This window comes from Belonocnema kinseyi, chromosome 3, assembly GCF_010883055.1.
Source record: "Belonocnema kinseyi isolate 2016_QV_RU_SX_M_011 chromosome 3, B_treatae_v1, whole genome shotgun sequence".
NCBI classification, from domain to species: domain Eukaryota; kingdom Metazoa; phylum Arthropoda; class Insecta; order Hymenoptera; family Cynipidae; genus Belonocnema; species Belonocnema kinseyi.
This window is the reverse complement of record NC_046659.1, coordinates 127,618,100-127,629,410: the sequence shown is the minus strand read 5'-3', so window position 1 is coordinate 127,629,410 and position 11,311 is coordinate 127,618,100.

Below are 11,311 nucleotides of genomic sequence, written 5' to 3'. Positions count from 1 at the left end.
AAATATACGGATCAGGTGATAAATTAAAAGCATATTTTCCGGCTCAGTGTTTGCTCGAAATATTGGAAAGCCCAAGTTTTACGGAATAAAAAGCATGGTCAAAAAATGTATACCTTGGTGGGCTACAAAGTAGCATAGAATAGTCAGAAGTCTTGAACCCTGTAATAATATAGGGTTGAATTTTCTCACAACCTCTGAATCCCTATCGCTTGCGTGGGGTGTTTGTTTTGAGTCAAAGCTTTTTTTTATTTTAATTTATTTCGCTTTTAATTTTATTTTGCTATGTGACTCATATGGTATAATAGAATTTGAAGTCATAGCTTCAATATATCACAGACAGAAATATGCTGATACGTATCTAACCTTATTTGCTTTCTGATTCTGCTGCCCAAAGGCAATTATTTTTACTCTAGCAGGGCTTGGACTATCGGAAAGTTGTTCTCGGTAAGGTTCTACAAATAATGTTTTCTCTGTGATTTGATATGCTTTCTAAATTGAGCCTTTTGCGCGGCGAGTTTCCTCTCCTAAACCTAGAATGAATCGCAGGTCAAGCCGACTGAAGGGAAGGGACGAATCCTAAGGTTCTTCCAAATGTATCTCACTCTCACTCTGCTGCGAATCAAATAAAAGGAGCCGCGCGTCGTCCTCTTCTTCTTCAATAACTCAGAAGACACCGAAGGACCAACGCAGGGATGGGGATGATTTGTCAAGTGGATGTACACAAACTCTTACTTGCGACGATTAGCCAGTTTGGGGAAATTTGACCCCCTATCATTGACTGACATGATTGACAGTTTTATTTCGGGTTCACGTGATATCCTTTATAACAGCTAGAACTGGGTGAAAATATTCTGTTTGGACAGGACAGATGTCAATTCACTTGTTTTTTCAAAAGCGGGCGATATTTCTTATCCGCTCAAGGTGTCATATCTCGTCATCCCATTCACATCATCCTTCCAATTCACCTCCAACCTTTGATAGAGAGGACATGCGGGCAGACTCACAAAATAGGTCCCGCTCTGCCCACGCGATTCAACACTCACTCCAGAAGACAGCCAACAGCTTTCTATTGGTAACCCAAGATACAAACTTTTAGGTTAATGCAGTCTTGGCGAAGCTGGATATTCATTAGCATTTAGATCAGATTTAATTTACTCTTTGACAGTTTTTTCCTTTTTTTTAGTTCGTAGGTGGACATATCTGTGTTTCGTCTGGTTCTGGTTAAGTTGGCTTTATTGACTAGCCAGGGTCTTCTTAGTACTTGAATCCTATGGCCGAGGGGGTTCACTGGATCTTTAGAATACATGATTCCCAAAATCCCTGCAATATTGTCAAGTACACTTGAACTCTAAGGGTACGAGAAGTTCGGAGATAAGAAACTCCAACGATAAAAACATCAAAGGGGCTTCCACCTATGCGACGTTGAGATTTCGGCGTTGAGAGCGTGAGAACTCACACAGGCCTAGTGCGCACACGCACTGGCCGAATTAAATGCAGCGTGTTCTCGCACATACCTCACTATCAAATAGAGCGGGGATAAAGGGACAAAAATTAGACTGAGTCGTTTGGAGTCGGGACGCTCGTATCTTTGAAGTTCGATTGCTGTAAATATATAAAGTTATCAAAACCCTTACTAAAATAAAACATTATGCCAAGTTTTCTAAATTTTTAACAAGCCCTTCTTACTCAACAGATTCTTCGTAATCAAATCTCAAACTTTGAAATTCAGGAAGTTCCTTAATATTACATAGAATACTGATATTTTAAACCAACATAATTCTTATTATAATGGTGGTTATTTAAGCGTTGTTGGTAGTCTTTAATGAACATATTCGTGTTCGTACATAATCGGCAGTTAATCTCTGGACAGTATCGAGATGACTTATACTTGTCAAAATTGCTTGAAAGTTTGCTTACGAGTTGATAGATTGAAGAAAAATCAGATGTACTCATCCAAGAAACACAGGATATCTTTTTCGACATGAATGGCTATGAAATATCTTACGGCTATGAACCTGCTCCGATAAAGTAGATTAAAGATATGCCCAATATGATTTAAAGTGATATTAGGATCAATAAAGAAATTGATTATAGTAATAGTTTATTTATTCCGGACATGCGTGAAGTCAAAGGAACTTAATATATGAAAGAATAAAGTTAACGTGATGAGAAGACGATAGATGAGCAAGATATGGAGAAAGGAAAGATAAATGAGGAAAAGATAGATAAGGAGGAGGACGACGACGACGATGCGAAAAACATTCCCTTTGGCTATTTGCAATCTCGTCTGCCTCTTTCTCGTCCATAAACGTTGGCGCCATTTTTTATTTCCCCACATTGGCCGCATTCTATTTCGGTTTTTGTTTGAACGGATTATGTCTTTCTCGGTGTAGGCGCATTTTTGCACGGAAGTTTATATAGAAAAATTAACTTCTAGCATTATATTCCATGACCCTCCTGTTTCTGACCCTTGTAGCAAGATTCTCTGTTACCAGCCATTTATCAGGGGTGGTTTTCTTTGCCTATGGTGTCGAAAAGTCGCCTTTCTCGTATTCAAAATGATCAGTATCCTTTTTGCAGTCATATCCATCACTTTTCTGCCCTTGGAGCTAATATAGATAACGCAACACTGAAGCTTTTGCGTTAAAGTATCCGATGATCACTGGACCCTCTTCGGTGTTATGCAGCATCTTTTAGATGTTCTCGAATTGCAAATGTAACTCTCTAATAAGCTCGTTTGCGTGAAGGTTGTAGCCCAAAAAATATCTTACTACTCCCATCCAGACGTATCTCTCGCCTTCCTGGTAACTTTTTACAGACACGTTGTCTGTGTTCGCCACCCCTATCTCAGCAGTACTCAACTCTTAAGAGAACTATGTAGTATTATTTCTATCATAATACTGCTCGCTGACTATCATCAAATCGGCCTTTTTATCGAACGTAAGTTGCGTAAGAAGGTCGTTTGCATTTTTTACTTCTGTGTAGGTTAGCTTGTACTATGTTCATCTTTCACTTATATTTGCCTTAGCCCAATCTAGGGTCCAGCGGCATACCGAACATTTACGTAAGACAAGAATGTGCACAGAAGCTTGCCTTGTGTTCGCTTTTCCCATAGTTGTAGCACAGGAAAGTGCAGTAGGTTCCTAAGCAGTAACACGGGTGATGACCGAAGGCAGCGCATCGTGCTTGTTGGGGGCTGGGCCGAAATAGCAAAGAACGGTTATATCTTTGGACCTTAGTACTGCCCCAGTTCCCTGGCGCTCAACATTTATTTAATCAGTCCCGCAAAACACGGCCGGACTAGAACTCGCCCGGGGCACTGCAGATTGTAAACTCTGTAGTCAGCGCGGACTCCCTGATCAAGGATCAAAGGGCCTGGCTCTTAATACACTCCTGATAAGTGGTTTCGAGCACTCCCAGTGAATAGCAGCAGGATACAATTGTGGTTTTTCTCCGTTTATCTTTCACCTAATCTGTCCGGCTCGTGAGGCATATTATATTTTCTTCCTGACCTCTATTGCTAGCGAGCATGATCCTATCCGTGATCTGGGGACATGCCACATATGGTTTACAGACTCTTAATGCGAAATGATGATATTTTTAACTAGGGCTGGTGAAATATTTTCTAATAACGCACCGCAAAGGGTACTCAATTGCATCGTCCTCAGTTGCGTAACTATATAGCAATACGGGCCCGTCAGCCTTTGTCATTACGGCTGGGCTTGGCCATTTATTTCTGTCACCTGAAATGCTTCCTTAATGGGGCTTCATCCCTAAATGACAAGCACCTCATGGTCCCCGATAGATGGTCAGTCCGATGCTTCTCACTTCCAGCAGCGCAGAAGAAGCATTGTGGAGTGCGGACACATTCCGCAGACTTGCGACCCTCCATGCCTCCATGTCAAACATACCTGGAGGAAGGCCTTCAGATTGAGGTACATGCATGACTCTTGCAGGTTAACACCAGTGGATGTTCCAGAAGCTCAAAGGAGCATCAAAATAATAAAGCGGTTTTTTTCGGTAACGTGCTAAGCATATACTGATACATGCATTACGTACTATTGATTCTATGTGGTCCAACACTACTGTGTTGGACCAGAGTACTGAGTGTCATCATTAGTTATTTAGACTTGATTAATAAGCTAGGCTTCTGATGTAGCAAATGAGATTCGATCTATAGCTGGGGATATGTACTGTAAAGGGACCCTGTTTTACCGGCCAACGATAAAAAATCTGCATTATCTACTGAGAGTAATTACCTAATTTAGGTAACTTTGCATGGAACAGAACCTTAAACTTAACCTGCATTACCAAACTCACTGTTTCATTGTACTAAGAGTATGACTTGTAAGAGGAATTAAAGTCTGGTATTAAATGTATACATATCTGTTTTATTTCAGAAAAAGAATATTCAAAAAAAGAAAGAGATTGTCTAAAATATTATTTTTTCTAATGTGTAGTTATCATTTGTTCATAACTAAAAAGTTTATGAAAAGTTAAATATTTCAGAGAAAACCGCAACTTTCTGGAACTTATCTAGAGAAGATAGTTATAAACAATAATAGATTTTCGAAGCAACTGTTTTTATTAACTTGTATAAATTATTACCTCACTAAGTGAAAAGAGGAAAAAAAATTATTCTTCATTCAATTTAATTACTTATCAATTCACTCCAACGCAAAAGTCGACTAATAGTTAAAAAGGCCGTAGCAGGATAAACATGGGTTTGGTGCCCTTGCTTGCATGTGATTTATATTACGGGTAGAAGTGGTTAACCATATAAGATAAACTTACTGTAAGTATCAACTAAAAGAAAATACAATAGCTATAAACAAATTTTGAAAACTAAAAAAATCAAATTTCCTATATCATACTCACATTCAAAGATGAAAAATAAATTTTCGCGGTGATGTTCACACGATACCCAACAATTTACATATGTACACTTTATATGAAAAAATGTCTTGCCCCGTCTGAAATTTTCAACTAATTCTCAAGAATTTTGATTTATTCCTAATAAGTGCAGGCATACGTCTAATGTTTTTTTTTAATCTTCCTTAGTACCCTCTCTAATATGTATTTCAACCATCAGGATCGGTAAAGCAGTTTTTGAGCAAATTTGATTTTTTTATTTTTCAAAAGTTGTTCATAACTTTTTCAAACAAAATTTTTTTTAGTTAATATTGGGGTAACTTTATCTTATAGGAGTACCCACTTGCTCCCGCAATATGTATCACATCCGAGCGGGAGCACCGAGACCATGCGTATCCTGCTACGTCCCACGGTGTGGAAAAATAAACAAATGTCCGTCCTCGGCTTAATTTTTATCGAATTAAAAAAAAATCAAAGTAAAGATTATTCCGAAAGAGAGCTTGCTAATATGAGCCACCGCTACATTCTTTATTTTTCTAATCCTATTTTTTTGGCCTTAGAAAAACACATGAAACCTGATTTATATGACATAAAACATAAGATCATTGTCCATAATATCATATAAAATAGTAAAACCAACCTTAATCTATAAATTCCAGGTGAAACTTGGTCGAAAAATCATAAGACCCAATCCCCAGATCCAAAAAATGTGGATTCTCAATACTCAGATCCACAAATCCGGACTTAAAAAATCTAGACTTATACTAGCTAGGCGCAAATCGTCTAGAAGAAGCTAACCTAGACCTACGATGTCAGGGTCCATATAACCTTTGCCAACGAAACTTAGACTTTCATAACACAGGCATACCGGAAGAAAGGTCTTGTCCACCAGACGAGATTTCTATCAGTTTTTGAGATCACTGAATACGAATAAGGAGTTGAGTTGCCTCGATCAGGGTGAATTTCGTTTCTAACCTCAACAAAATCATGAAATTTAAAACATTCATGGAAACAACCAGAAAGCAAAGCGGTTATATTTTTTCAGGGATCGTATACCGTTCATAACCTAAAAAAAAATAAAACACTGAAAACTGTTCCCGACATAAATTGTTTGTTTTCAGCGACCGGTACATAGAACTTTTTAGTTATTCTTTGAGAATAGGTATGGGTCTGGACCACAAAATCCTGCTACCTTGAAAGATACTGTAAAGATGACAACTGCCCCGGAAGGAGATGTGTAGAATTATTCGCTCTCAGATTTGATGAGGTAACGAAGCTACCAAAGATGCACTGCCTTGCAGGTGGCCATAAGGGTGTCAGGATGCAGCCATAGTGTGCTTGACAACGAGTTGACATAGCTCTCGTCAAAGTCAGAAAGCTCTCATAATTAGACCTAGGGAGGTCTTCCAGGACGGTAGACTCACCTGCGGTCGGACCAGTATTATCGTCGGGATTGAAGCGGAAACTCGAAAAACATGGAATATAACAAACCTACGTTGTGGAAAGAGCCATTGTATCAAAAGAATTGTTACTGTAAGAAATTATTCCGATAAAGTAGACGAATCGAGTAAAAACATTGAATCCGAAGAAGAAAATGATTCCGATGAATATAGTGATGAATCGCAGCATCAGGAAAATAACGAGAATTACATCCCAGGTAAGCGACCGTCTCAAAAGTATCCGACCTACCTCGATATCTCTGCGCTTGATTATTCTTCGTCATCCGGGGGGTGGCAACCTTCCAAGTAGTCTCCATTTAATTAAACAAGATGTTCATATCGATCTTTCCACTTAATAAAGCACTCTTGAAAGTCAAACTTCGGAATGGCCTTTAGTGCATTCTTCGCATTTGTTTCAACAGTCTCTTTATCGTCGAATCGATGTGCCTTAAGCAGCATGCAGGAGTATTTATTGGAAACAGAGTTCAATGAAATGGGGACTACTTTGAAGGATGCCACCCCCCGAATGATGAAAAATAAATCAAGCGCTGAGAAATCGAGTTAGGTCAGATACTTTTGGGACAGCCCTCGTAAAGACAAGGATAAAGTTTGCTAAGTTACTTCGCAGGAAGAACTGAATGACTTGGGAAGACATCCAAGGATATGTGAAGGTTGATTATTTCCGAAACAGAGAAGTAAAAGTTAGAAAATACTTCACAAAAATAGACGACCAATCGCTGGTGTTATGTAGAGATGTGCAAGAGTTAATGGATGAACTGAAACCAGGTGTTCACATGGATGAGGAGTAGAGACTTTGTATTGATTCTTCTAAAAGAAGTCTCAACGGCGTATTACTTCACAACACGAATAAGTTCGCATTTATATCGATAGCGCATTCAACTGTGCTGAAGAAAACAAACCAATGTCTCGAATTTGTTTTGAGAAAGATCAAGTATTCCCAATTTAATTGGAAAATTTTCGGATATTTGAAAATTTTGAGTTTGGTATTAGGACCACAATCAGGTTTTACAAAAAATCCATGCTTTTCCGTGTTTGTGGGATAGTAGGGATAGAAAGAATCAGTATACTAACAAAGAATAGCCATATATTTCAGACGAAAAAGTGCATGAGGGTGCTTTTGATGGCCATCAAATCCGCACAATGTTAAACCATCATAATTTCATCGAAGGTATGAACAAAAAAGAAGAAGCTGCGTGGACGAGTTTTAAAAATGTTGCAGAAAACTTTCTCGACAATCATAAAAGTGAAAACTTTAAGACAATGTTAGCTGATCTGGTGAAAAACTTTGAAAAGCTTGGTTGTTTGATGAACCTAAAGTTGTACTTCGTAGATTCTCACATAGCTTACTTTCCAATGAATTTAAGGGATTGCAGTGAGGAGCAAACAGAAAGACTCCATCAAAACATAAAGGAGATGAAACGCAGATACCAGAAAAGGTGAGATATGAATATGGTAGCAGATAACTGTTGGACATTACCAAGGAAGGTTGTTCAAAAAGCGGTGAAACATCACATAAACTGCCAACATAGGTCCTTTAAGAATAAAAAAATAAAGTATTATAGGAGAAAATAAACGAAAATTTTCTTTAACGTATTAGGGAAAGTTTTCGGCGTTTAATTCATTTTTTAAAGTTATGCATATAATGCGACCTCGCCGAGTCAAACAACCTTTAAATTTAGACTCAGCGACTCCGAAAACTTATAACCACTTTGGTTTCTGAGATTTTCCATAAATGCTCCATCTCATAACATTTTTTTGAGGTTAGGAATGAAATGCGAACTGTCCGAGTCAACCCAACCCCGGATTCGGATTCAGCGGCCCCAAAAACGTATAGAAATGTTTATCTTGTCTGGTGGAAAAGACCTTTTTCATGTCCTTGTGTGATCATTTCTACCAAATTGGAAATTAGGATACCTAAGCCCAGTAAGTTTAGTTATCGCTTAATCATAATGCCATATAAGCCTCTTTACGCATTTTCCAAAATTAATTAAATTCTAGGAATTAATGGAATTCAAGGAATCCGTGGTATTCACGTTACTCAAGGCATTCATGCAATTCAATGAATCCACCGAATTCACGAAGTTCGTGGAACTCCTACGAGTTATGAAATTTAACCTTCAAAGAAAAAAAAACGGAAAAAGCGGATTTTTTACTTAAAAAGTCGTATCTTGCGTAATTTTTAATATTTTTAGCTAAAACTTTTGAATTGTACTCTTGAAATACAATGATTTTAGAAAAAATACTACAATACGGGTGTTTCCAAAAAAATATTTATTTGCACATATGAGGTAACAATTTTTAGCGTAAAGTAACACTTCAATTTTTAGCCATTTTTACCAATTTATTTTTAAAAAAAATTAAAGTAATGAAAAATACAAAAAAAAAAGTAAGTAGAAAAGTATTATTTATTAAAAAGACAAGTAGTGGACTTATTCTACGCACGCACACTCGTTCCATATGCCCACGCGGTGCTAGTTGCACATTGGGGCCAGGCAAGTCACACTAGACATCTGCAACGCAAAAAAGTGTTAAATAATAAAAATAATTTTTTGTCACTTCGGATGATGTTCTTACGTTAAAAGAACACTAACTATGTATAATAATAGAATCCCAAAATTTGCTCCAAAAACACTTTTACACTCACAAGTGCACGGCACATGTCGAATACCCCCATATTTTCGAACGTCTACTTTGGGCAGTTGCTGTCCGTATACTAACGCTTGCCAAACTATACTAAAATCCTTTAGTTACAGTTAGCGATCTCATTTAAAGGTAAATGGCGCCACATACTCAATTTTTTCAAATTAAGTATTGTTTTTGAGAGCTCATAAATATTTGCGGGTGTGAAACACCCGGCATGCACTTTGAGGGTGAGGAATTCATGAAATTTATGTAATTTTTTTTAGTGGAATTCAAGAAATTCGTGGAATTCACAAACCAAACTCCTTTAATTCCTTTGAATTAAAAGAGTTCATTCAATTCAAGTAATTTTTTGAATGCAAGGAATTCGTGGAATTCGCAGTACTAGAAAAATGTATGCTATTTATTACGGGCATGTGATACTTAGAAAATTGTCGATTTTACCAGTTTTAGGTTCCCTTGAATTTTTTTCTAGAATAATAAATATTTTGTCTTAAAAATTTGGGAAAGGATAGAAAACATGCAAACGGACGTCCCCACACACTTTTTTTGTGGGTTAATTAAAAAAATTTCTTAATTTAGCAAAACGTGATTAATTTGCATAGCGATTAGGAAATAGTATCGATTTTTTCAGTGTTAGATTCCCCCGGCTTTTTTCGTAGGATAAGATATATTTTGTCTCAAAATTTGGGAAATGGAAGCCAACATTCTAACGTCCTAGGACGTCCGTTATGATGTTTTATAGCATCACATGCCCTTAAATTCAAGGAATTCTTGGAATTCCTAGAATTTATGACACTGAAGAAATTCATGAGATTATAGGAATTCATAAAGTTCAAGGAATTCATGGAATTAAAGAAATTCATGGATTTCAGGGTATTTATTGAATTCAAGGAATTCACGTAATTCATGTGATTCAAAGAATTCTACTATCAAGGTATTCAAGGAATTCACGGAATTCAAGGTATTAATTTAATTCAAGGTGTTCATTAATTTCAAGAAATTCATGAGATTATAGCAATTAATAAAATTGAAGGAATTCATGGAATTCAAGGAATTCATGGAATTCGGGATATTTATGGAATTCAAGGAATTCACGTAATTCATGTGATTCAAAGAATTCTACCATCAAGGTATTCAAGGAATTCACGGAATTCTAGGTATTAATTTAATTCAAGGTGTTCATGAATTTCAAGAAATTTATGAGATTATAGGAATTCATAAAATTCAAGGAATTCATGGAATTAAAGAAATTCATGGAATTCAAGGGATTCATGAAATTCAAGGAAGTCACGTAACTCATGTGATTCAAAAAATTCAGGGAACTTACATTTTTCATGAGATTTAAGGAATTTGCACTATTCACCAAACTCAAGAAAGACATTCAATAAAAACAATTCACTGAATCCATGGAAAACTTAGAATTCATGAAATTCAAGGAATTCATTAAATTCAAGGAATTCATTAAATTTAGGGAATTCCTTGTGCACAATTTTTTACTTATACATACTACAATACATGCATTGGAATGCTAGACGGTGGTTTCACGATTAACAACACTTACAATCCATACTCCAATTTTCTCATTCCAATACTGAATTGGCAAATTTTCTTCACGGTTTTACTGTATTTAAAGCCAAGAGTTTTTTCGATTAGAGAAATAATAAAAAACAAATAATTTTACCAACTCAATGGAAGAAAAAAGTCATTCAAAACTAGGGCGTCTTTGAAATCTGGCAGTGAAACTTTAATAAGAATTCATTTTCGTGGACGTGTTTTCGACTAGAGATAAATTAACTTTTTCCTCGTTTTGAAAGGTACTCTGTCAGAAATCTCACAATCAGTATATAAATATCTTGCCGTCCCCATACCGAGCTCAGTACAACAAAAAATAGGGATCTCCAATTCTTCTCGTATATTTTTGTGAAAAACCATCATGAAGGTCTTAATCTTTGCTTTGGTGGCACTTCCAGTCTGTAAGTACATGTGAAGAAATTAAATTGATTAAACAAATTATTTGTTGTTTCGCATATAAGTAATTTTAAGATGTTGTTTATAATCACACAAGAATAATTTTTCGATTTCTTAAAAATTTGATAAGTTTAGTAATATTTTTTTGACATCACAAGAACATATGGAGTGAAACTAATTTTTAGTAATTCAACAAAAAAGTTACATAACTTTTTTTTAACCAGCATCATTAATCGAGCAAATACAGTTTTCCGATTTTAGTGGAAAATCGATTTTTTATACAAAATATCAATATTAAATAAGTGTTTATTTTTAAGTTTATTGTTTAGTCTTTTAAGGTTATATAAATACAATAGACAAATTATAAA